At 37.9% G+C, this 24,715-nt stretch overlaps 2 long non-coding RNA genes across 3 annotated transcripts in view; one reads left to right on the top strand and one right to left on the bottom strand.

The window, feature by feature from the left end:
• LOC111092361 overlaps positions 1–24,715 on the top strand; it is an 80,333-nt gene that overhangs the window by 39,618 nt on the left and 16,000 nt on the right. The gene's annotated exons all lie outside the window — the stretch shown is intronic.
• The window catches only part of LOC106557737, a 140,582-nt gene continuing 124,086 nt past the window's right edge, over positions 8,220–24,715 (bottom strand). Inside the window, exons 5-7 of one of the 2 annotated variants that reach the window (XR_005378345.1) lie at positions 15,915–15,967; positions 13,686–13,874; positions 8,220–8,364 (exon numbers count right to left, since the gene is read on the bottom strand). This is a non-coding gene — a long non-coding RNA (uncharacterized LOC106557737). Of the gene's footprint in view, positions 8,365–13,685; positions 13,875–15,573; positions 15,968–24,715 lie in introns of those variants that run through there. The other variant, XR_005378344.1, reaches the window with a different exon arrangement.

The raw sequence follows: 24,715 nt of genomic DNA on the forward strand, positions 1-24,715 counted from the left end.
AGCCATTCTTTTTCTCAATTAAGAAAAAAATATTTTATTTTCTTATCAAAAATGTATGACTGTGCCTTTTTTTATTTCTGCAGAAACTATAACTTCATTGCCATTATAATCATCTTCTATTCCCCTTGTATACATAAGTGTTTTAAGGTTTGATCATCTTCAAGTAATCAAATAATCTATCGCATCAGCAAAGATAAATGGAAACTGACCTCGAAGTCTGATTAATTTCCAAACTAACCATGAAGGATTTTAAGAATCAAGGGCCTGAATTAGCCTGTGGGAAACCAAATGGTGTTTCTCAAATCCTCTCAATGAATGAAGGTTATGGATAATTGATCGTCTATAATGTTAATTATTCCCAAGTGAGTGGTATCTAACCTCAGAGCTTACATCCTCATGAAGTAATCAATTGGTGTGGGGGTGGTAACTACATACAGCTTGTCAAAGGCAAAGAAAGTCTCTACTCCTCCCTATGCTATGGGGCCACCTTTGGCTCCCAAATGCAAGTATTAAGAGGCAGCCCCCAGGCTTCAATTTGTTAAAATAAAACAAACCACCACTACTACCAGTGAACCAAAAGGCCAAGTATTAAATACAGTGAAATAGTAAGAAATCCTAGGAAATGGAAGTAAACATAAGATGCTGAATTAAAATTTTACATTGAAAAATGAAAAATATATCTAGTAATAGAAGTAGTATATAAAATGTTCTGCAGGATTTATTGCTGTCTGGGGGGCTTTTTTCCCCTTTTTGGCTTGTACTTTTTAACATAAAAGGTATTATCTTAATACAAAATAAAAGTGGACCCCAAAAGAAAAATGGAAATAATAAAAATGTTAGGATTCTAAAACTCAATCTGAGTTATGATGAATTTGGAAAGCTGGATAGACATCCAGAAACTCTAAAATCCAAAACTCCTTTCCACAATTTCTGGGAATTACCAGGAGCTCATGTCTTCAATCCTTCCACCTCCAGATCCCATTTCCACATACTGTGTTCTTGTGTCACCTCATGTGAAGCTCAGTTCTTTGCCTATTTGCACAAAAATATTCTCATGCTAATCATTCCATGAATTTGGTTGACACTAGCAGAGCTCTCTCAGACTCTGGTCACTTTCCAATTCTTCTTTATCTCTGTCTCATGTTTCTATGCTTGTTGTTCCCTTCAGAATTAAAAATGAGAGAATATCTCATCAGATGAATTTAGTAAGCATAGTTCATGGCAAGTTATATTAGTATTTGAATATAATAAAACAAAATAAAATAAAAATTTTAAAAGTACACTTTCTCTTAAAGGAATTCCAAAGGGTAAGAAAATCCTCTTCTGATAACATTGATTACACAAAATATATCCAGAATGTTATATACCCATTCATACAATGGATTTGTTACAGATCAATTTTTATAACACTCAAATTAATATTTCTATCCTCAGACATTCCTTACAAATGCTTTAATTAATTCATTCTTCCAATGAGCAAAAGTACTTGAAAAATAGTAGTTATGGGCTCTAAATAGCCCAGTCCTTTCTTAGACTGCCTATTACTATGATCAGAAATATATCAAGATGTCCATTTTCTACTTACCAGCACAGAAAAATATTATTTGAAAACACCTGAAAATTTTATAGATGAAAATCATATAGTGGTTTTTATTGATATATCTTTGAATCCTAATGAAATTGAATCCTGTAATATAAGCTTATTAGTTATCACTGTTTCTGTCTATATGAATTGCCTTTTCATATGCTTTACTCATTTTTAATGGAGCTGTTCTCATTTTTCTTGTTAATTTATAACAATTTTTAAACTATGAATAGCATTTATCTGTCCTATATTGCAAAGAGATTTCCTCAGTTTATTATTTGTTTTTCAATTTTTATTCTTTTGAGTTCCTTCCTATAGTAAGTGGAAGAAGACCTTTTTTACTCCAAAACCATGTCAATATGTAGCTAAATTTGCCTCTAGTTTATTGTTTAAATCTTTGGTCAATGTGAAATAATCTATGGAAGTTGATCTGAAATAAACATCTAAATTTGTTTCCTTCAGTGGTTTGCCATTTATTCTAACACTATTCGCTGAATAATCCATGAGTATTTTCATTCTAACATTATCATAACACTGTTTGTTGACAAATGGATCTTTTCTCCAGTGCTATTATTTTTATGTTTAATTTATTTTAATTAATTTTACTTTCATCCAAGTAACAGAAATACATGGTTAAGAAATCAAATAGCACCAAATGGCATAAAATATGGATAATATTTCCATACTCTAGCCTCTATTCCTGCTAGGGATAAATACCTCCAACTCTTTCAGCAGACTTTTAATCATTTTTTCAGACCTCCTTCTTAGAACAAACCCCAGAAATTTGGAAGCCCATATATTCATATGCTACCACCTACCTATACGACTTCCTGAATACAATCATCAAATATTCTCAAGCCACTCTTCCTCATTCAGTGAAGATTTTGGCACCTCAAATACTGTCTTTCTGTCACTCTACCTCTCCACATTCTTGAAGATTTCAATACCCACAGGGATAATCCATCTATGCTTTGGATTCTCAATGTCTTATTTTCCCTCACCTAGTGTTCCATTCTAACTTACCTACCTATTTCCATGGCTACAGTCCAGATTTTATCATTACCAATAATGATAGCACCTCTAAAATCTTATCTTCAATATTACCCACTTTCTGATCATCACCTCCTATCAATAGGGAAGTGATCAAAACTAAAAAAATCCCCCAAACAGCTCATTATATCCCTACCATAGAATATACTACAAACATTAAAAAGATTGAAAGAGAGGTTTACACACCAAAGTAGAAGCCTCTCAAAGACATTAAGTAAAAATATCAAGTGATCATAAATAAGTACAGCAGAAATTATTTATGAAAAAGAGAGGAAATCCATAGCATAAATCTGTTATCTCTCTCTGTCTATCTATCATCTATCATCTATCACCTTCATGAGCATAGAAAATGGTCTGGAAGGATTCACAATACATTAACGGTTATCTTTGGCAAGAAGAGGGTGACAGTGATGACCAAGAGTAATGCCAACTTCTATAAAAAATGATTTTTTTAACCATGGGATTATATATTGATGCATTATTTCTGTAGTTAAAAACAAAATCAAAATAAATACTCTAATTATATACTGTCTTCCCCCTCAAAATCCTAATTAAATATTGATTAATAATAATTTATTTTGTAGATTAACTAGATATAAGAAACATATTGTTGCAATGTTAGATGATTGTATTCAGGAATGTATTATTTCTCTAGTCATTCATCAGTTTCTTTATGTGCTTCACTAAAATTGTATAATTTCATTATACATCCTACCTATTAAGTTTATTCTTACATCTTTTATATTTCAATTTTTATTGTTAAGAAACTTTTTTCCTGTGATTTTTTTAACAGGGTGCTAATTATAGGCAATCCATTAATATTGAGAGTTGTCTTAAGTTCTAACAATTTTTGGTTGACTATTTGTCCAGGAAGACAATCATATCATCTCCTGTTCACCTATCATAATTTAACATCTCTATGACTCAGTCTCCTAATCTTAAAAGGTGGGTAATTAAGAAACTCACATGGCAAATGTGCTGTGATGACTAAGTTAATATCTATAAAACACTAACACCTGTGCCCCGCAAATAGCTGTTGATGTGGTTACTGTTACATTTCGTGTTGGGATTCAGCATCCAGCACATTTCTCAGTCTTCTCTTTTATGATCAATATGTGCCAATTCATATTATTCTTTTGTTCATTCTTCTCTCCAGCTCATTTTGTTCCAACCAAAAGTTGTTAGGACAGTTTGGGTAAGACTCCCTTCACTATGCCCATGTCATTCCCTTGTAAGCATGAAATTGCCAGCCTATTGGTCCTTCTCTCACTTTCATCTTTCTTGCACCACATGTTGAATAAATTTCTCAATGACTCTGAGTATGGGAGGCATTCTTTTATTGTTGCCAGGGTCATTTGCACCTCTTCCCTCTTCTATTATTTTGGCACTTCAGTTAGCATTTGTAAGAGCTGGGTGATTAAATCACAAGTTCAGATTCTCATTTTGGACTAGAAATGACCTCTCTTTTCTTTTATACCCTAACTACTGTTTTTGATCTATTCAAGAACACCTGCCTCCCAATTATCCATAATACCTTCTCCTACACTTGGACATTTGTCCATAAATCCTCTCTTTCCCACTTTCCCCCCTTTATGTGCTTAAAATTTTCCAGATATTTTCTATTAGGAAAGGGTTATATGCAAACACTGTCAGAAGCACACTCAAGGTAAAGATCCTAATTAACACCCAAGTAGAAATCTCTTGCATGTCTAGTTCTGTGCCAAGAGAAATCAATCAGTGGTTAGAGCAGGAAATTAGAAAGATCAGTCTGAAACCAAACTCTGTCATCTTCTCCAGTTCTAATAACTCCTTGTCTCAATCTGTGAATTGTGCTTTGCTAAAATTACATTTCAGTAGTTACAACCAATAAGTATTTAATTCGTATCTATAAAAGCAAAAGAGAGCAATTTATTATTGATAAAATAAATTTTCCTCTTAATCCTTCACTGGCATTGCTAATGAATTACTTTGGACTAAAATTTTACTTTCAAAGAATCACCTTCTGAGTAGAATGGAGCACTTGCTGCATTAAAGAACCCAAGGGAAGAATTATTTGAGATCTATAATATAAAATCACTAGGGAGGAAATTTCACACATTATTTAGCTCCTCAAGTATTACCATCAGAAGGGCAAATTTGTGCAGGGACCAAATCAAAAGTCACACAAAAGTCTTTATTTGATTGACTAGATAAGGAAACCACATGGTTCTCAAATATCTAAGTCTCTTGACCGCCAAGGAATGGAAAACTTGTATTATTCTAGGATTAAAATTCCTTAGCACTGAGTTAAAACTTTCTTGGAATAGACTTCAAAAATGTGTTTGGTCTAGAAATGCTATTTCAAAGCAGAGTGACATTTTGCTTATAAGGTTTGCCAAGGGCAAAGGGCCATTAAGTACTTGTTTTCTTTCTTTTCCTTCTTTTTTTCCCTACTATTGTGATATTCTAAAAAAAAATCCATCTCACCTGTTGGTAGATTTCCATATTTCATTACATCAGGACCTCTACGTCAGCTTAGAGGAGGGGAAGGCATTTTACCAGAAAAGCTTTCCCTCCATATATATTCATTATATGCATATCTATATATATTTCATTGTATTCAGACTTATTTAATCACTTCAAATACTAAATGCTTTGGGAATGGCTCTAGTGGAAGCAGGGAGCAGACAATCAGAGATTCCAAGCCAAATCCAATCTGTGTTCAGAAGTTCCTAGATGATGCAATTGACCTAGACTTTGAACTCCATTTGTAGCATCTTTTTAGGGACTACACTAGATGATACTCTGGGATTTGTAAAAATTCTAAAGGGTCTTCTGTGAAAATGAAACGCCTATGGAAGTAGGTGGGAGAGTGAATAACTGAAATCCTTGCTCTCTCAACCTCACTCAGGATTAAAGGGAATTACAGGTTTACTGTTCACTGAAGAGAAACAAATGCCCCATTACACAGAAGGGATTAGGGCCTGGAGGAGCATCAAAACAACATTGCAGTTTGCCTTGGAGTACAGGGCTGAGAGACATAGACCGCATTAAAAACAAATTCCAGATGAACCAGAATTGCAAAATGAATGCTACCCAGAGTGAATAAAATTCTTTAGAACCCCTGTGTAATAATGAAATTAAAATCTTAATCCCATAAAGGATTTGAGGGGTTTGTCTCTGAGTTAACATAGGAAATATTCTTATCATTCAACGGAAGAGTCCCCTCCTGAATTTTATCAGCTTCTACAGTTCCGAAATCATAGACTATAATATAGAAAGAAAGGAAAAAGACCATCTGTCTTATAACAGGGAGAGCCACGTATGCTTTTCCTGAAAGGCAATACAGATGGGGACTTTGGAACACCCAGCATCTGCACCGTGAGTCAGTGTGGTGGGGGAAGCACTACATGAACTTCTACCTGCTGCCTCTGTTTCATGAATAGATATTAATACAGGTGTTCAGAAATGAAGAAGAGGAAGCCAAGATCATTTTCAAGGTTTTTTTTTTTTTACTGCATAATGTGTATGTGTGTTCACACATCACAATTTGAAATGAATGGGAAAGAAAATTTATAATCTTTTTGTTTGCTCTGCCCACAATCTAAATCTCCTTTAGACTATGACTTCAAAGTGGACTGCTAAAGAAATCATAAAAGGAATAAAGCCAAGGAAATTAAAATTGACATGTGAGTAGAGCTCTAAATATAATTTATTTAGTCAATCAATAAATGTATTTTGAGCACACACATATGAAGGGACTGTTCAAGACATTATGAAGATGAAAAAGGATCACATGCAGATTCTGTTCGTGGTGGTTATTCTTTCGAGCACATAATACATATAAACAAATAATAGTTTGTATATGCAAATAATGTATATAAAGAAACAATATAAACAAATAATCATCATGCAAAGTAGATGGTTATAAATGTCATGAGAAAGATGTAAATAATGTCTCCTGGAATTTCAGAAGAGAGATTTTCTGTATTGAGTGAGGGGACAGGTGATCGTAAAGAGGCCTTTCATCCGGACCTCGGGGTGGATGACCTTTGGACATCTTTAGGCTAGAGCACAGGAAGGTAGAATTCAGTGGGGTTTTGCCAACACTGTGTAATCTAATCTAAGGACATGCTCAGGCATAACTGTAAAATGATGGAATTAGCTTTTTGTTCTTTCTTAGCTTCTCTTTCTCTACACTAACTAAATGACCAACTTGATAATTTGACAAACTAACTCATGCTAATGCATTAATGGCTAATAAGGGTGAAATTCTGCTTTCCCCAGCTACTTATGTTTTAACATGCTTTAACTCTTATTACTGTAAAACAGTTATTCATTATATAAATGACTTCAGCTATAACCTGGGCTGAAATCTGTGGAGATGTGTTTCTCTTTTTCCATTTTAATTTCTAACTCCCTTTTCATTTGTAACTTAGGACAGGGCAGCCTACATAGCCCCATACTTGCTAGCACTGCTTCATTATGACAAAGCCAGGATCTGGATCTACTGGGATCTAAACTTAAACATTAGGTCTATGGCCAGAGACCAACCTCAGTGACCTGTGGGTTGGCATCTCTTAAGCTTGATGGAACCATAGGGAGACAATTTAGATGTATTGCCTATTACTATTTTAAAAACATGAGCCAATACCAATAATTGATATTGTTAGTATTAGACAAAGCAAAAACTGGAGGATGAAAGATGGGAGGGGAGGGGAGAACAAAGGTGACATATAGAACAAAGGTGATGCTTTTCTGATTCTGAGCAAAGAGCCAAATAGAGTGAACAATGCCATAGATTTGGAAGTCCTGTTCTTTGTGCAGGAGGTGGAACTGGTAAGGTCACAGTGTTCATTTGGGTTTCTGCATGCCCATCATGGAGTTATCTGGGGCAAAGCTAAGGTTATATGATTCTAAGTGCTGGAAAGAGGGTAATATACAGTTTTAGGCAAATATGGAAATTATTCTTATTAATTAGGCAGAATGAATAATGTTAATAAAAGATAAAGCAATGCTCTTCCTCTCAGATATATCCAGGTCGTCTTCAAAAGACCCTTGTATATCTTTATGTTTATAGTATCTTCTGCTGGAATGGAGCATTTGGCCAGGTTCCAATACATGGTAGACCTATGTCTTTTTTTTCTCAACACACAGAATTCTAACTTTACATCCTCTTATATAGACACTGTTTGGTGTCTGTCCAACTTTCATATCACTTTTTCCTCACTAATTCAGGCCTGATCCTGTTTGGACAGCAGCGTGCCCAGGGCAGAATCCATTGTGATTGGTTGAACTCTCAGCCAGGCATGACCATCTATTTTCCCCTTGCCAAAGGCTGGTTTGGGGTTGGCATATGACTTAGATCTGGACAATAAAATGTAAAGGAAAATCTGCTAGGGCTTTTTTTTTTTTTTTAATTTTTATTTATTTATGATAGTCACAGAGAGAGAGAGAGGCAGAGACATAGGCAGAGGGAGAAGCAGGCTCCATGCACCGGGAGCCCGACGTGGGATTCCATCCCGGGTCTCCAGGATCGCGCCCTGGGCCAAAGGCAGGCGCCAAACCGCTGCGCCACCCAGGGATCCCCTGCTAGGGCTTTTAGGAAAGTTTTTTTTTCCTTTGATTAAGATGCATGAATGGCATTAAAAAAAATTCTTGTGCTTTAATTTTCTTTCCTGCTTGAGGATGTGATTCTTGGAGGCACAGACAATACACATTTTGAGGCTAGGAGAAGCATAGTGGACACACTGAGGATGAAAGGGCAGAAAGATAAAGTCACTGATAACATTACTGAACCATGAACTCAGTATTCATGAACCATGAATTGTTTAGTAAGCAATTCATTGGTTTATGATTTAATTCATTCTCATTGTGATATTCTTTTACTTGTAATTCAATGCATTGAAATGGACATTTACACTGAGATGTCAGCTGTGGAGCTGGGAAAAGCTGTGGATTAACAAGAGAGCTTCAAAGGGTGGCCACCAAATAGTAACACAGTTGAGATGACATTTGTTTCTAAAAATAGATCACCGCTCTTTGCCATCTTCTACAGTGCAGAACACAACTTTCAGTTCTCAATTTTCCAAAATGGCTAGACCTTATCTCATAATGGGGTGTCATGGACTTCCTTCATTCTTCTACCTCTCTCACTCCTCCTTCTACGTCACAAGCTGTTCCTTATTCACAGATTAGCTCTTCTCTGACTTCTTCACTGTGATCCTCTCCCCTGTACCCCCTTTCTCATAGCAACCTCATCTACTACCTGAACTTTAGTTCTCTTGTCCTTAAAAAGCAACTCTTCAACTTTGTTACCAACTTCCTTTTGCTGCTCCACAGATAAAGTTTCAATTGCCTAAGGCCCATTTCTTACTTGGTATTCCACCAGTGGTACAAACACAAATATATGCTGAACCAAAATAATCATCCCAATATGAGTATCTACTCTAGTCCCTGAGGTTTCAAGTCATTTGGTACTTCCTTCTCCCATACTGCATCTATACAACTCACTGCTATCAATTCTACCTCTGAATTCCCTCACTTACTTCTTCACTCCTCTCCATCTCTCTCTTCCCTCTAGTCTAGCTCAGCACCAATCCTACCTGGACCTCTGTAACTCAAGTCCAGAGATTTTAAAGAAATTTCCATCCTGTAGTCCATCTTACCCACAGTTGCCATAGTGTGCCTCCTTACTTAGAAGTTTTCAAAAGCAGCCTTTCCTTGTGAATGAAGGATTAACTACTCACCGGGGTACTAAAGCTCCTCCACTCCCACCAGGAACATAGTTAACTTATCCTTTTAGCCTTATATCTTGCTATTTGTCTATTCATTTTATGTGTCCATAGTTAAACATGACCAATGACACTATTGTTATTACTATTATCGGCAACAACCACTGCTACAATTACTTAGCTCTTATGTTACCATGACTATGTAATACTCCCATCTAGCTTAATGGTGAACATTTATTGAATTCTTAATATGTGCCAAGAACTGTGCTTAAGCATTTTCATTCAACGTGTAGTGACAAAACAATCACTAATCACTGTAATATGTTCAGCAAATAACAATGGTAAAATGAAACAGACTGGGAGTTGCCTTCTACACTCTTGGAGTTTATTGCCTCACTCCTCTTCTCTATTTCATTTTTGTAATAATATTCTGGAAGTAGGTATTGTGTAATCAACATCCTTTTACAGATGAGGAAACTGAGGCTCACAGAGTTTTAGTAACCCATCCAAAGACTTAGAGAAAAGACATCCAGCTTCTAGACCTCGCCTGTTTCAGACTCTGATGCTATCCACACTCCCTTTCTCCACCTTTTTCTTGACTCTTGCCTTCATGCCCATCCACTGGCCACAGATCCTTCAAGGGAGGCATAATGTTGTATTCTCTTTGTAGCCCACTTGTCACCTAGCACAGTTGACTAGCATCTTTACAGCTCAATGCATGTTTTGAGGTTAAATGAAATCATCACCCCTTAGAGGCCTAATTTCATAGTCAGGCTCTCTCACTTCTGAGCAAGGGCCTCTCCCAGAGTGATCAATGATCAATGACTCTTAACTGTCTGAAATAGAAAACAATATACCACATCCACAGCTTCTGTTTGTTTTTGTTTTTGTTTTTGTTTTTGTTTTAAGATTTCTTCATTTATTTGAGAAGGCATGCACACACATGAGAGAGTACAATCAAGGAGGGAGGGGGATAAGGAGAGGGAGAAGAAGACTCCCAGCTGAACAGGGACCTGGGGCTTGATTCTAGGTCCCTGAGATCATGACCAGAACTGAAGGCAGATGCTTATCTGACTGAGCCACCCAAGTGCCCCTCACCCACAGCTTCTAATACAAGATTTCATTGGTTCATCTGTTCCTGTGCTTAATAAGCAAGATTAACATTCACTGCATATTCAATTGTTAAGACAGTGTTACCAAATCCCATGTTCATTCTGCTTTCCAGTACACACTACTACACTCTGCTAATATTTCATCATGTTCTGCTACAATGCATTAAGTGCAGGACTGGTGACATTTATTTGGAATCAGACACCTGTTATCAATTTGGAGTGTGGCGTATATATCCTGCTTCAAACTGTCCAGGGGCCAATGGAGATGAATGAGGCATAGTTAATGTCCTTGCTGCTTTGTATAGCTCCTCTTTACATATAAAACCGTGGAGAAATACCCTGCTAAATATAGTCTTAACACAATCATCACAGAAAGAATAATCTTTAATACAAATAATAGTGCTTTTGTTCATCTGGCTTCATTCATCACCACCTCTCATAGGACTTACATGACATTTCCTTTCATTCTTTCAGATTTGACAGCACATAACTCCTAGTATCTCCAGTTAAGAGAAGGAGAAGTTGAGGGTGAATTCTAACAGTATCAAATATCATGCCGTAGTCCATGATAATTGTAGATTATTCCAAGAATGCATATATTGAGGGCAGAATGTGGATCAACCATTCTGCAAATATGTATTGAGTATCTATTGTCCAGGAACAATCTTCTGTGCTGGGGATACCAAAATGAACAAGAGGGACTACCTTCCCTCAGAAAAACTACAGTCTATAAGGGAAGCCAGAGCACCAGTCAGGCTCCAATGTGCTATCATAATTCTGTTGATAAGATGAAGCCAAAAACTATGGAGGCACCTGAAAGGGACACTTTAGTTTGGAAACTCAAGAGAACTTTGCAGAAGAATCGGTAGCTAGGCTGCAGAAGTGGGGAAAGCACATACAATAAACCAAAGGTTAAAAAAAGAAAAAAGCACTTGAGGAGATATAAGAACCCAGAGATAAATGATAGTATATGAAGAAGGTGAATGGAGACTAAGAAAAAAAATGTGTATTCTTAGAATCCGGAATTAGGGGAACCTGGGTGGCTTAGTCAGCTAAGTGTCTGTCTTTGGCTCAGGTCATGATCCTGGAGTCCTGAGATCAAGCCGGTCCTGCTCAGTGGAAAGCCTGCTTCTCCCTCTTCCTCTGCCCTTCCGTGGCCCCTGACTCATACTTTCTCTCTCTCTCAAATAAATAAATAAAATCTTAAAAATAGGAATCCAGAATTATTAGCCTCCATTGAAATTTATCACCCTTGAATTCAGAGATGCCAAATAAGACTATCATTCATTCAACCTGTCTAAAGTAATTTTCATTACAGCAAATTAAATTTAGCCACATAGTCTTTGACACTCCTCCTATGAAGAAGTGTAGCCTATGCCCCATTTCCTTGAGTCTTACCAGGCTCTATGACTGCTTTGGCCAATAAAATACAATGGGAAGTGACAAGTGACAACTTCTAGGCCTAAGCCTCAAGATCCTGGCAGCTTCCACTTTCTGTCTCTTGGAATTTTTACTTTTGGACTCAAGTGCTCTTATTTCAAGGAAACCCAAGAGACTCTAAGACCTCAGCCAGGAGCCCCAGCTGAGCTTCCATCTGACAGTCAAAACCTGTTTGCCAGCTATGTGTGAGAGCCATTTTAAAAATGGATCCTCCACCCACAGCCAGCCATCCCAGCTGACACTGCATGGAGTAAATACAAACCATACCTTCTAAGCCCTGCCCAAATTGCAGATTAATAATTTAAACCACTAAATTTGGGGATGATTTGTTACACAGTGATAGGTAGTTGGAACTAGCTTGCTACTTTAAGAAACTGGTGTTTGACTATCAATGCAGCTTGTGTTGATGAGCCCATAGAGATATTAGAGCCATTGCTATTTGTGGTACAGACCTCCTTCTATCCTAGTGGGTCACATGTTAAATAAAAGTAGTTATAAAGGATGATGTGGCTGAGAGGTCTCATATAACTCTCCAGTTATATAAAATATGTTCATATAAGAGTCATATAAAAGAACTATGCCAGATGCTGTCATTCAGATTCTCCATTGTAATCAACCAGACAATAATCCCAGCTGAAATAAACACATGTTTGCAATTAGACTCTATTGATAATAATTGGGAACACAGTATACTCCAAGCATAATTTCTACTCATTGCTATTGAGATTCTAAAAGATCATAGTGAGAATGAGAGATAGTCAAGAATAATTTTTTTAAAAAGCCATCTTCTGTATATGGGGTCTTGTAAACCCACCTCACAAAGTTTTCAGGAGAATTAATGAGATAGTGCTTATAAAGTCCTCGGAATCCTGCAGAACAAAAATTATAAACCTATAGAAAATATAGTCAGTATCAATTGATCGTTCTGAAAGCTATTTTTAAAGGAAGAAAATCAATATAAAAATTTAATAAGCCAAGAAACACATATTGCTAATAATTTGGTTTGTTTCTGTGACAGCCATCCTCCCAGTCACCCAGGCTTGAAATCTGTGTCTTACTTCTAAAGACAATTGCAAAAAAATTAGAATCTGTCTCCAAATTATCTTTGCGTCTGCTCTGTTCTGTCCTTTTCCACTGCCACTTATCCACTTCAGTGTCTCAACACCAATCCTATTATAATCACTCCTAACTGGTCTCCCTGAATCCAGTTTCTCTCCTTCCCAGGTCAACTTAGACAGTTTCCAGATTCATTTTTGTTTATATCACTCCTCCACTTAAAAATCTTACGTTGTTTCCTATTGTCTTAGAATAAAGCCAAACTCAGAACAGGGTATCATGGCTTCTAAGGCACATCCAGAAAGAAAAAAAAAAAATGTTAAAGGCAAGGTGAAGGTCCTAGTGGGAAGCTAAGAGTTTTCTAGGGACCAAGACAGAATGCTGTGGAGATAGTGCTGCCCCAGCTGTTTTCCACACCATATTGTAATCACCTGATCTAAAGGGGAAAAAAGAATGATCCCTTCCTACACAGAGACTGAGGAGTAGGGTAACATCCTGTCCATTTACTTAATCAGGCTCCTGCAGGTGGTAAGTCCACAAGTTCTCCCACGATCTTTGCAGTTAAAGGTATAGTCATAATAAGTCTATAGCTAGAAATTATTCCCTGCCTTATTACTCAAGTAGGTACATTTTGAGTATTACTTACTTTGCTCAAGTAGGTACATTTTGAAGAGACAGAAATGAAAGAAGGAACTCACATTGCTCTGGAAGATAATGCTAGACACTCACCAAAATTTGAATGCTATCTGTGGTGCTACCAAAACCAGCTAAGGAAATGTTTCTTTCAGTGCTCACTAAAGAAGTCTCAAACTGGAGGCTCCTGGTTGCATTTAAGTGGGATCCAACCCAGTAGATCTGTTATACAATGTTTACATTTTTTAATGCAGTGCCAAGATTTTGAAAACCTGGAATTGTCATCTGGAAAAAAAAAAAAAAAAAGGTTGATTTCCAGTGTCCTTTGTACAAAAAAAACAAAAACAAAACACAGGAGATGAAAATGTTGACCCATATGATCAGAATCCTTAGGAGCTAGATGTGGGCCGCATCATTAGGACAGGGTACATATGGCACATTTGGCCAAATTCTCCATCTAACATGCTTCACTCATTCATGTACTTCCCTCAAGAAGTAATCAAGTTTGCATCTACTGGTTAAGCTGTTTGGTCTCTGAGAATTCAGGTTTGCCCTTGGAAGGAAGTGTGTGTGGGAGGGGGAAGGGCAGAGACAGAGACAGAGGGACAGAGAGAGTGACAGAGAGAGAGCAAGAGAGCAAACCAGTGGAGCTCAGTAGACTCAATTTGTTAGGGGTACCCCCAAGGTGTTTCAAAAGCTACTCCAATCCTAGTTCTTGAGCACCACCACCTCATCTACAACCTCCATAACTCAGACTTGGAGAAATATGATTCTTAGATTAGAAAATGTATTCCATTGTCTGGGGGTAAAGGGAGAGTGACAAGCCTGGAGGACAATGAGATGACCAAATCAACTCTTATGAAGGAGTAGGGCTTTCCAGAAGTTCAGGAGATGATTTGTTCTGTAGAAGCTTGTAAAGGCAGGTGCCCTCATGGAGTAAGGAGAACTCCAGGGGCAGTAGAACAAGGTTGGCAGCTGGAGTGCATCTGAGAAGGGCTTAAAATCTTTTTTTTTCTTAATGCCTCTTTAGCAGGTTCCACGCCCATCTCAGGGCTTGATCTTATCACCCTGAGATCATGACCTGAGCTGAAATCAAAAGTTGCATGTTTAACCAACCAGGGAGGGGCTTAAAATATTGGGTGATATTTTTTACTGGGCTTTAGGAAAAGTCAGATTTAACATGGAGTTCAACATACTCTCTGCCATATGTTGTCTTTCCTCCAAAGCTTCAGAGAAGGCTGGCAGAAGACAGTGTGCTAATAAGTTATGGAGGAAGGTAAGGGTAGAGATATCCAAATCAGAAGGGTGTCAAAACCGGATTCATACCACCACCAACTCCCAGTTGAAGAGACTGATGCTGCTTTTCTCTTGTTCAATAATGGAACCTCTGATCTGCAGTTGGGCACATGGTGTCTATGTTTTGTAGCCTCACTTGTAGCCAGGTATGAGCCTCGGATTAACAATGGTCAGTGAGGTGTAAGTATAAGTAATGTGTACAACTTCCTAGATGTGTCCTTAAATGGAGAACAATATGCATTTTCTTTCCTCTTTGTCCATCCTACTGCTTAAAATGTAGATAGAATTTAATCTTCAAGTGATGGTAGAATGTCAACAGAGAGGAATCCTCATTCTCTAGAGGACTCACAGAATGGAACTATCATTTTAACTCTGGATTGTCTACCTCCAACTATTGCATGAAAGAGGAATAAGGTTCTGACTTGCTTACATGTGAACTTTCAGCCTAGCTGATACACTTTCTCAAAAGAGTCCCAAGTTTGAGTGATGGAAAACTGAGACAGTTACATGTGTTGGTCTCCTCTACCTGTATGGTAGGTCCTTGAGGGAAGGGACAATGTCCTGAACATTCTTGTGCCCCATCCTTTAACAACTTGCTTAGCATGCAGTGTTACCATAGTAGTAGGTTCTTTTCCCACTCAATACTGTTCACCAAACAGCCAAACCACAGACAATATTTGATGGCAGGCAGGTAATTTATTCAATGACCAGGGAATGGAGAGGGAGCTCCTGCTCTAAAGGTACCTTCTCCCCAGTTAGGTCTCATGGTCACGGTTTCATGGGGTTAAGGTAATTAACGGGCCAAGAAGCAAGAAGACTTGGAGTTTTGGTTGGTAGGGAGGAAGAGGCTTCCTGGAATCAGAGTGCCACCTTTTTCTTCTCATGAATATGCATGATCAGATCTGTCAAGGTGCTAGTAGGTGTGTGTTTTATTATAGTCAGATGGTAATGATCTCGAGGTCATCTGGAGGGTTAGCATGGTGTCCAAATTGGATCAAACCTGTCAACAAGTGGGTCATAGAGGCTTACTTGGAGCTTGTGGCTTCTGACACCCCACCTTAGATTCTGGAGGCAGGCTGCACCTGGAAGCAGGGGTAGAAAATGGGATTATTGTGGCTTGTTAGGCAGTCCCTGGTGACAGTAGTAGTTGTCTTATGAATGTTTTGAGAATGAGTAAATGTATGATTGAATGACCAAATGAACAAAATAATAATATATTCTCTCTTCTGTGAAGTTTGGATCCCAACTCTCTAATTAGTACACTGGGCAATGACTTCAAGATGGGAGAATTACATAAGAGCCACACTAAAGCCTCCAGTTCAGTTCCAGATTGCATGGGGTCCTCAACAGATATTATTCATATCTGAACCTGAGCTACCAAATTCCTCACCCTTGTGTTGACTATTCAATCAGCTTAGCTCTGAACTCCATTACTTCCCTTGTCTCCCCCTCCACACAAAACCCCCTTTTTGGTGTAAATTGTTCAGTTAAATAGATCCCTCCTTATTTCCCAGTGGAATCATGGTTTCCCCATGGTGACACCAGAGAGTCCAATGTTCCTCCAGGAAGGCCTCTCCCCCTTCTGACTCAATGAGGAAAGAGAAGGTGTTCATTCTTCTCAGATATTTCTGGCCTATTGTGCCAGGAATTATTTCTGTGCATTCATTCTCTCAATATTTCAGCTCCTGAAATGTGTACCACTTCTCCACACTACACAATCCATAACTAACTGTGTAACCATGTGTAAGAATTCAAACTTACCACAACTATGTGCTAGAAATGTTACACAGGTAATTACAATAAATCGTTTTAATAATGTTGTAAGTTACTACTGTTCCTTTAACATAGTTAAGTAAACTGAGGCTCAGAGAGGTTAACAGCCTTCTCAGGCAACAAGGGGTGGAACTAAGATTCGATCCCAAGTCTGCTTGATGTCTAAATTGCCTTGAAGCGAATAAAATTTAAAGACATTATATAAGAAAACTGTTGATCCTGAAACAACTTTAATATCCGATGACTGCTCACAGAACTCGTTTCCTAGCAAACACATTTTCAACTCAGATTCACTACTGATATGTGCAAAAAGGCAATTGCCAAGGTTTCTTCATTAAAATATTCCATCAAAGGTATTTTTGGTTATGTGAAATTTGCATTTGATTTCAATAAAATGTATTTTTTATGTTAGGAAGAAAAACAAAGGCTCACCTTAAACATTTCACTTAAATTTACCATATTTCTTAAGTTTCAAAAAAAAAAGTCTATTTACAAGGGTGGGCCGGAAATCTCACCAGAGACAGAGAGATCATGGATGAGGCCACAGAGGGTCACATCAAAGCACAGAAACTTGACCTCCTGAGGCTCACATTCTGTTTTGAGAGTTTTGCCTATGTCTTCCTGTCTCCCAAATATTCCTGCTGAATATCCACGTCCTCCTCTTGCTTCTTTTAGCTCTCCTGTTGTCCAAGGAAAGCTGGGTGCATTGTTGCCTGATTTTTAATCCCCCTCCTTCTCATCCTCATTTTCTTTTTTAATTTTTTCAGAGGCTTTCTTTCTTTTTCTTTCTTTCTTTCTTTCTTTCTTTCTTTCTTTCTTTCTTTCATTCTTTCTTTCTTTCCTTTCTTTCTTTCTTTCTTTCTTTTCTTTCTTTCTTTCTTTCTTTCTTTCTTTCTTTCTTTCTTTCTTTCTTTCCTTTCTTTCTTTCTTTCTTTTTCTTTCTTTCTTGTAATCATTTCTCTGAGTTCTCTCTCAGGGGCTCAACACATGTTGAGTTCTACCAGAGGGCAGAACTCCCTCTAAAATGAGGGCAAGCCCACTCTCTCCACAGGCCTCCACTAATGGCATCTTGGCCAACAAGAGCCTTATGTTCTCTGGAGATCTCACAGGATCTCCACTTTTGTATAAAATTTCAGATGAAAATATTTTTATCAGTACAAACATGATCAGAAGCCACCATATTGCTTTGAGATGAAGAATCAAAGAAATGCAAATAATCCTAAATAGAAAAAAGAGAGGTAAGTCAAAGAAATTCTCACCAATCAGTATCATATTAACTCCTTCTTTGTACTCAAAGCATGACAACTCATATAACTTGTTTCCAATAAACCAATGGGGATTATATCTTCAATAATGAATGTGTCATAGTGAATTTGTGGGTAGAATAAAGGTTTTGTATAGCACATTTTCTACTATACTGAAACCCAAGAACAAAGTCTGACCTCTATAACCACTGTAGAGAGTATTAGAGTTAATATTTTTAAAGAATTTAGTACATGTGAGACACTGTTCTAAGGACTTTATGTAAATTAACTCAAATGCTCACAATTGTCCCATAAGGTAAGTGCTATTATGCCTGCTTTATGGAGAAGGAAATGGAGGGAAAAGTATGCACCTAGTACACTCCAGAGCCAAGATTCAAACTTTGATAGTCTGGCCCCAAAGTCTGTGCTTTCAAACAGTAATTTCTAAATTTTCCTTGAATACACACATACAGACAGACAGACAGACACACACACACACACACACAGTCATACTCACATCAAAAAGAGGGAATTCTGAAGCGTGGAAAGTTTAAACTTTTTAAGCTTAAAGGGATATCATTTTGATTGAGACTCCTGCCTTCAGAGAGCATTTAGTACTGTAAGAGCCATGGCTACTAAACTACTTTCACATGTCTTTCCTAAAAACAAGATCCTCAGTTACTTAACCACAGTACAATTATCAAAATGATGACATTAACATGATTACAATATTGGTACCTAGCATATGGACCTTACTTAGACATCACCAATTACCAAAATCATGTCTTTAAAGCAAAAGAAAATCCAAAAACATGTATTGCATTCAGTTGTCAAATCTTTTTAGCGCTCTTTAACCTGGGATATTTTATAAGTCTTGCGTTTTCATTTTATGCCATGGGCATTTTAGTAGAATGCACACCAGGTATTTAGTAGTCTGTTGTTGTTTTTTTTTAAGATTTTATTTATTTTTCCATGAGAGACACAGAGAGAGAGGCAGAGACACAGGCAGAGGGAGAAGCAGGCTCCTTGCAGGGAGCCCGACGTGGGACTCGATCCCTGGACTCCAGGATCATGCCCTGAGCCGAAGGCAGTGCTAAACTGCTGAGCTACCCTGGCTGCCCCATTTTTTTTTCTTTTAAAGATTTTATTTATTTATTCATGAGAGACAAAGAGAGAAGCAGAGACATAGGCAGAGGAAGAAGCAGGCTCCCTGTGAGGAGCCCGATGCAAGACTGCAAGACTTGATCCAGGGACTCCAGAATCACACCCTGGGCTGTCTGATGTTTTTGCAGGATCAAATTTGGGATATATGTTTTGGTGTCAGATACATTTAATTATCATTTTATTTCATTTTACAGAGGAAGAAGCTGAAGCACAGAGAGGCAATTTCCCAGGGTCACACAGCCTCTCGGTGGCAAAACCAAGTTCATATATCTTGGTCATCAGCCAAAGTCCGGGGTCTTGATCCCTCACCCTTACACTCACTTGGGAAGGACATTAGAATTAATGTGTAATTATTATAATATTATTAAATATTATGTGCCAAGCAGGCCCCACCTCAGGCGAATTAAATAAAAATCTCTGGAGATGGGTCCAAGTTCTATGCTCCATTTTTTTAACACCCAAGTAAGTATAATATATGTCAAGATTACAAATCACCATAATAAAAATTTTAACTTTCTGTTGCTCCTAAGAATGAGAGGGACTTCTTAGGAAGTTAGCCAAAAACATAGGTTATTACCACAGTCTTCTCTTTCAGGATATGACCACCTAGGATAGGATCTTAAATCAGTGCCTTCAGGTTACAGCACTAAAACCCCATTTCAGAACCCTTATATTTGCTTTTTCTAAACTCAGTCTACACTCGAACCTCTCTAGATCCCTACAACATTACCCAACTCTTCATTCATTCTCAGAATACCTTATGTTCAGATTTATTTCCACTCCCAGATTGAGACTCTCTGTGAGACCAGAGACCACATCTCGTTCATTTTGGAATGCCCCAAATCAATTACAGTGATACTTCACACCCAGCTGGTGCTGGTGCTCAGTAATAAATGTTTTGCTAAGTAACTTCAACTTAAGTTTTGCTTTTGCCCTCTTAGAGCCTTAAGAGATTTTATTAGACATTACCTTGAACTCAGTATTTCACCCTAAAAGATTAGCATCAAATGCAAGGTTGAAGATTTTGCTGTGTGCTTTCCTTCCATAACATTTATGGCAGTGGAAAATATGACATGTCTTGCATGAATCCCTGGGGTGACCCACTGTCACAGATCCTGTCTCCTAAGACGTATATGTTTATTGCTTATCTTTGTCTTATTCCTAAATCAGCTCTTCCTAAAACTTTTAAAGTGAAAATCTAAAGATCTTTGGTATGTTGTTTTGTAAAAGACTCAAAATGGGATTTAAAAACGTATATCTGTCAGGTTCTTGTCCACCTATTTATTTACTCCTCCACATCCAATGGGGGCCCTGAGACTATGATACCACATGAGTTCCTAAAATCTTAGGAGGATGTGGACAACACTTAGGCCATGGGGCTTACAGTTCTGAAGAAGCAGGCTCAGAAGCAGACTAAGTGTCCATGTGACATCTGAGACAAGTGTGAGGTTTTTAGTATAGTGTCAGCCACAAATGATTACTATTATTGTGCTTGTTGAAACAAAGTAGTCTGTTCACATATACATTTCTACACCATATACCATCTTGGTCTACCGCTCAATATCACATCCAACAGGTTTCCTTTCCCAGTGAGTTCTGAAGTCCCTGTAATAGGAAGGAGTCCTGTGTAAAATCCTTTTGTTTATGTAAAGCTTGTTTGATGTACCTTCACATCCCCCTTGGATGATTGAAAACTCCTATTATCACTAACAGACTAAGCTGGTGTTTTTGAAAGGTAATGAACTTCATTCTATTGACATAAAGCCGTGAGGAGAGAAGGTCCTGGGAGATGAAACTCTCAGGTTGTGAGCAGTTTCTGTTTCTGTGGCTGCAGCCTGGCTCTAATGATCGGGGTCGGGGGAGTCACTGCAGAGCTACTTAATGGTTGCGTCAGGCTCTCTCTGCCTGGAGCAGCCCCAGTGCCTCTCTTCAGCCTCTAATGAACAGTGCTGTGGGCAGGCAGGGGTGATTCATGGGGCTCCTGCCTCATTAGAATGTCAAGCAAGGCTCAGCTGCCTCAAATCCCTTGTGCAAGTAGGCAGGCTGAAATTATAAATAAATGCATTGGCGAAAGGTTAGTGTATATTAGTGTATATAAACTAACTCTTCTGTTTTCTCTGAATTGAGTTGGCTTTACTCTTTCTAGTATATATGTCATTTAGTACCAAGTTCATTATACAAGAAATTTAACTTAAGTTATAACTGAATTTAATTTCTATTTCAAGCCCACATTCTTTCAAGATCACTCATTAAGCTTTTCCTTTTGATTGGCATCTAGAGGATGAGGTGCCTATAATAATGAGACATGGAGAGGAGTGTCTACTTAGCAGGTGTTGTCCTTGCTACACACTGCCAACCTCTGATGGGTCTTTTTTCTTGTCTAATCTTCAGGTACCAACCTTGGCAGGTCCCTGTTCCAGTATCAGGGCCCTTTATGCCAATAACCTGTGCTGAGAATGTCTGGCTTCATAAATATTCTACTGCTTCCCAAACACACATATGCAAGAATTCTCTGAGGCGGTCTCTGGTCCATCTGCTTGGGCACCTCAGGCTACAAGCATCTTTCAGCCTGCCCTAAAAAAGAGAATCTGATTCTGGTTATTCAAACAGAAAAAAGGAGGTGCCTCACAGAATTAATGGACACTTAAAGATTTACATGCCCAAACCAGCAAAGACAAAGCAGTGGGAACCACAAGGTGGACACTTAAATGACTAAGGCTGTGTCCTGTGCTCTTATGTTAGCTATAGAGTGAGATTACTTAACTCTTTTATCTTCTGTAAAGGAAAGTAATGAATTAGTGCTCTCCAGAGGTGAATGCAATGGAGGATTTTCCCCAAATCAAAAGAGGCTTAGATGCTAGAAAGGCAAAATATGGCAGATATTCTCTATCCCATGCTAGGGATGGGGTAGCCCAGCTCAAATGATACCACTTAGATGGTAAGCCCTAGGCTGTTGGACAATGAATCCGAGGGCAGAAGAAACATCTTCATGCTGGACTTGGGCCAGTAGTCCAGAGACAATATTGAAGGCCCTACACAAACCCTTATGTGAAGTGAGGAACATCATTATTGGCACAACAAAGAACAGTGTGGATATGACACCAGGAACTGGTGGCCATAGAGAGGCCTTAAAATGAGACATGGAGGCAACACTAGTGACCTGCATCAACAGACTGCTGAGAAGTGGATAAGAATGCAGACACCTAAGCCAGCAATGGGATGTGGCAATAGTCAGGGTCTTCCCTACCCCTGTACATGAATGAGCACCACTGAAGTCCTAACCTGGGTACTTAGAAATAGGTACTCTAAGTAAAGAGAGATCCTGCAGTGCCTGAGATGTTTCTGCTCCCTATTGGTATGAGAAATCAAATTAAAATTGTCCAGTGAAAGAAAGAAAGAAAGAAAGAAAGAAAGAAAGAAAGAAAGAAAGAGGAGAGGAGGAGAGAGGAGAGGAGAGAGAAAGAAGGGGAGAAGAGAAGAGAGAGAAGAGAAGAGAAGAGAAGAGAAGAGAAGAGAAGAGAAGAGAAGAGAAGAGAAGAGAAGAAAGAGAAGAGAAGAAGAGGAAAGAAGGGAAGGAAGGAGGGAAAGAAAGAAGAGAAAGAAAGAAAATGGATTTTTTTTTTTTTTTTGCCCACCAGGATATATGAAGAGAGAAGGTTACAATTATTTTATATCAGCCATTAACTTGTGACACTTTGAAAGGCAAACGCTAAAAGGAAAAGTGAATTCATGAAATAAAAGGCAACAGTTCTGTCTACCCATTGACTAGGGAAAAAAGAGGAATGTAATCTATGTGATATAATCCCTAGTCAAATTCTGTGGGAAGATAGAGCCAAGGAAGGAAAGGTGGATTTTCCCTGTCTCACAGGGAGACCAGTTCTGATCAGGAAGGAGGGTTTGACTGACACCTTTGCAGTGTTAAAATGCAGATGATATAGGCAAAGCACTTCATCAAACCCAGAGTTGTGAATTAACCTTTACAAAATGAATGGCTTTTTCAGTGCTGAATAAAAGTCCCAGTGAAACAGAAGAGGAAAATGCTGGAACCACACTCTAAATCTGAGTAAGATGGTGACCTTTGCATTCTAAATACTTGCAGCTATCTTAATATGACATTTTGCATTTTTCAACCTTGCACATGATAAAATAACAAATTTTTAGAAAAACCATTGAAGTTAATAAGCTTCCCTCCCTACAAAATGAGATTCCTTCTGGCTAAATAATATAACAATATAGACTATATTTTGACCATTCGACTTTTACCATGGTGTAGATTTTTAATTAGAGAATGATTCTGGACTATGAAAATTGGCTTCTTAAAAGAGCTTCCATTGCTTCATCAAAAAGAGCAGAATTTTTTGTTAGGGTAAATTTACCAGCTCTCTGTCATCATTCGAAGCCTTAAATAGGAGAACATGAGGGGCAGTGATGTATATTAGAAGTACTTGACTCTGGATCAGATCTCCTAGGGTCTTGGGCTGAATGTACTGTTTAGTATCAGTGTGACCTTAGCCTCTTCTTCTCTAAGATAGAATCTTAATACTGCTCTAAACTATCTCACAGGATTGTCAATGAGGCTGAATTGGACAGTGCTTGTTTAAATGCTGGCAGCATTAGCCAGATATAAGGAAATAAATTTAGAATAACTTGGAATTCATGATTTAATAAAAACAGCAAAGGTTTAAAGCCCAGCTATGCATCTTACTAGCTGTGTGAACTCTCTAAATCCCACTTTACTCCTTATAGAGTGGAGATAATAATCACTACATCATAGCGCTGTTGGAGAATATTAAAAGTATAAAGATGAGCCTAGTTCACAAGCACACATTTACTAAATTAATGCATAAATATCCTAGGGCTGACTACATAATATTATTTATGTTGTATTTGAGATATTTCCTTCCAATGCATACTTCCATGCTCAGAGTTTGCATCTGGGAGAAACAAAATGGCAAGTCAGACAGAAGGATGGTCCTGTGGGGTAAGAGAGTGATGAGTGACCTTTGCACGCTTAATGATACTTTGCTTGTATTTTAGAGGAAGAGCTTGCAATGGAAACATACCTTCTATTTTAAAACTCTCAGTTTGGGGAACTAGTGTGCTCCTTACTTAATTCATCTATTTGCTCATTTAATTCATTCATTCAAAAAAGTATTGCAAGCTTTTGTCTTTTATATGAGGAATATTCTCCTTACAGATACAAGAAGATTGTGGGTATTTAAAAAAATAGGAGAGCAGCTAGAATGAGCCAGTTTATTTACAAAATCAGAACTTAAAAAAAATCAGATAGTTAAGTATAATAAAAAGGAAAAACAAAAAAAAACCTAAATGAACTACATTCTGTAAGGTGACAAACTCCTCTAGAGGGAAAGAGATTCATGGTTACTTCCCATGTTGGCAGAGTGACAAGAAAAAGAAGAATCCTCATAGAAAGAGAAACAGAGAAGCCAGGTGGGACTTTAGCAAACTTTTCATGGCTGCATGCAAAATGGCATAAATTTTAAAATTCCAAGGAGCCCTAGCCACAGATTGGGTTTTCATACATACTCAAAATGAGTGAATGGGAGTATTTGTCAAAGGCTCAGGGAAGGGCAAGGCAAAAGAGAAGCCCTGTCAGGTATTCTAGACCTTCATTAGGCATACTTTAGT

Source organism: Canis lupus, chromosome 25 (assembly GCF_011100685.1).
Source record: "Canis lupus familiaris isolate Mischka breed German Shepherd chromosome 25, alternate assembly UU_Cfam_GSD_1.0, whole genome shotgun sequence".
In the NCBI taxonomy this organism is placed as follows: domain Eukaryota; kingdom Metazoa; phylum Chordata; class Mammalia; order Carnivora; family Canidae; genus Canis; species Canis lupus.